Source organism: Gracilinanus agilis, chromosome 5 (assembly GCF_016433145.1).
Source record: "Gracilinanus agilis isolate LMUSP501 chromosome 5, AgileGrace, whole genome shotgun sequence".
Classification (NCBI taxonomy): domain Eukaryota; kingdom Metazoa; phylum Chordata; class Mammalia; order Didelphimorphia; family Didelphidae; genus Gracilinanus; species Gracilinanus agilis.
In genome coordinates, this window is record NC_058134.1 from 248239860 (window position 1) to 248242845 (window position 2986).

Here is a 2986-nt window from a genome sequence, read left to right on the forward strand (position 1 = left end):
GGCAATTATAACTAAGCCACTGCCAAATTTTGCTGTTTCTATTACCACAGGCTCTGACAGTCCAGGTTAGATTGAATCTGGAATATTGTATTAATTTTTTGATGCATTCTTACTTATCAATGTCCACAGCACCCCCAAATTAATGCAGTATTCTAGATGTAGTCTGACAGGGGCAGAATAAAGAGGAACCAGCACCTCCTAATTCTTGGGAGCTATGCCTCTCAATGCAACCCAAGAACACATAATATTTTTGGCTCCTATTGGCATGGGCAACATACTCCCCAAACCCAGGAAAACTGTAAGTAGGGAAATTCCTTTGCTCTCTTACATCCTTGTGACTCCTAACCCAAAACATCTGACCCTGAGAGGATTATCCTCCCTAGCTGTCCTTTAGATCTGAGATGGACAGAGACACACCTCCTTGATATCATCAAGTTGAATATCAGACATCCTAAGTCCTCTAAACTATGAGGGTCACCTCCTATGCCTTCAGGCAAACCTCCCCCCACTCTTTGCTCCTGTGTACACCAGCCTGGAGTCACATTTTCACCCTGGCACAGAGTCATGTCTCCACTGTTGTAAAGATTATAAAATCCCCAGAATTGATGTCATCTGGGGGACAGCTTTTCCATCCATGCTCTCCTCCCAAGGAGCAGCTATACATCCATGCTGTTCCACCTAGGAGGCTGGCTTCCACCTATGCTGTCCTCCTGGCCAGATTCAACATTGCCTTCTAAACTAATAAATCTCTCTTTTATTTTAAAGCTAAGTTTCAGTCTTGCATTCTTGCAAAAGACACCCTTCCTGAACCCCAGGGGATCACCTCAAGCCCCCCACAACACTATCACCCCAGTAGATCATAATGACTATTCAGTCAACTAAAAGCCTCAGATCTTTTTTAGGCAAAGCTATTATTGAACTCCCCTTTGTAGGAAAATGCCCAAAGAATCTTAATTAGAAAAAAGGAAGCCTTCTCTATTCTAGTCTTCTCTCAAAGTGGCTTCACAGAAGCCTCATGCATTCCTCTAAGCTCCTTTGGCATCCTAGTTATAGCTCACAGGAGAACAAACCCAGGAGGAAGTTTCTCCTTTTATTAAATGCAGTCTCATTAGGTCTGGCGTCAGGATTTAGTGAACCTTGGAAATTTTTTGGCAAGATGCTAAAATTCCTTGATGGTATATGAAATTTCTCACCCCTGGATTTATTGACATTATGAACCAGAATATACATGCATCAAATTATATTTAATATGGGAATTGAGTTTTATTGGCAATTCTAGTGTTCTACATTCTGGTTATAGGTATGCACAGAATGTGGGCTGGGTAGGCAAGAATCTTGTCAGCCCATCTGAGTACCTTCTAAGTACACCTGTGATCTTGACTAGGACAAGGAAGTAGCCTAAGGACCATGTTTGTTCCAGGTACCTTGGATGTAAACTTTCTCTTCCTTTTCAAAGGGATGGGCCAAGGAAGTAAGGGGAAACTGTTATCAATATTTTGCTAAGAGCTATATTTCACCTTAGCCCAAGGAAGACAAAGCTAAATTCTCAAAAAATCCAGCTTCCTAGCCTTCCCTCTCTCTCACTTCAAAATTGTTACAAATGATTTTCTCGCCACCAGTATATCATATAAGGGGAATGTTTCTTGTACAAGTGCAGGCAGATACCAAGCATTTTCCTCTGTAAAAAGAAGGGGTTGGACTAGATCATTTCTCCTCTTTTCTTTTTTTAAACCCTTACCTTCTGTCTTAGACTCAATACTGTGTATTGATTCCAAGGCAGAAGAGTGGTAAGGGCTAGGAATTGGGGGCTAAATGACTTGCCCAGGGTCACACAGCTAGGAAGTGTTGGAGGCCATATTTGGACCCAGGAGCTCACATGTCTAGGCTTGGCTCTCAATCTACCGAGCCACCCAGCTGCCCCCTGGACTAGATGATTTCTAAGCTCTAAATTCTATGATTTGTGAATCCCTGATCTTACATTAGCCAGTAGCCAAGAGTTCCTTAGATACTGATCCAAGAAGACTCTAAGCTCTATTACTTTATTCCACCCAAGCAGGAATATCATTTGACCCAGACAATACAATCTAGATCTTCCAGTTCATAAAATATCTGTAAATTGATAGGGCCATAGCATCAGTGTTTGAAAGGGACTTAAAGGCTGTCTAGTCTGACTTTCTCATTTTTTACATGACAAAACTGAGGTCCAGAGAGGTTGGGTTTAAATCCAGGTCTTCCTGAATCCAGGTTGAGTTATCTCCTAACTGTCTTTCACTTGGGACTGCAGCAAGAGATCCCAGATCTCAGGATACAAGACCTAGCTGGTGAGAAGAGTTGAGACAACAGGAGACTGTTGCCTGTGGAAGAAACTAGGTTGAGTCAGGCTAGGAAAAAAATCTGAAAAAAGGGGTGCTTGATTCACTGGGGGGAAAGAAAAATGTGTCACCGAGTAGCTTCTCATTTCACCTGATTCTTTTTGTTAAAAAGGTGCTTAGGGCATCAGTTTTTATTTGTTGGAATATAAGTGTTTCCTGCATCCTCTAAATTTGTGTGCTTTTTTTCCCCCTCAAGTTACATCTTTAATGTTTAGCCTAGAGAAGAAAAATTTAGAGGAAATACAATAGCTGTCTTCTAAGATTTCAAGGATCATTACATAGAAAAACTGTTTTATTTGACCTCAGAGGCAGTATAAGATACTAGATACTGCAAGTAGAAATGAGAGAGATTCAGAGTTATGCTTGATAAAGACACACAAGGGAAATTCCTAGTTATTACAAGGGGGTCTCAAAGAGAGAAAGACTGAGTTCCATAGCCCTGAAAGTCCTCAAGCAGAGGTTGGCTGACCACTTCTCAGCCATGTTTCAGAAAGGATTCTTACCCAGGTCTGGGTTAGAGTAGAACAGGACCAATGAAGGTTCTCCAAACTTAAGGATTTTATGATCTCTCTCTCTGTTTCTCTCTCTCTCTCTCTCTCTCTCTCTCTCTCTCT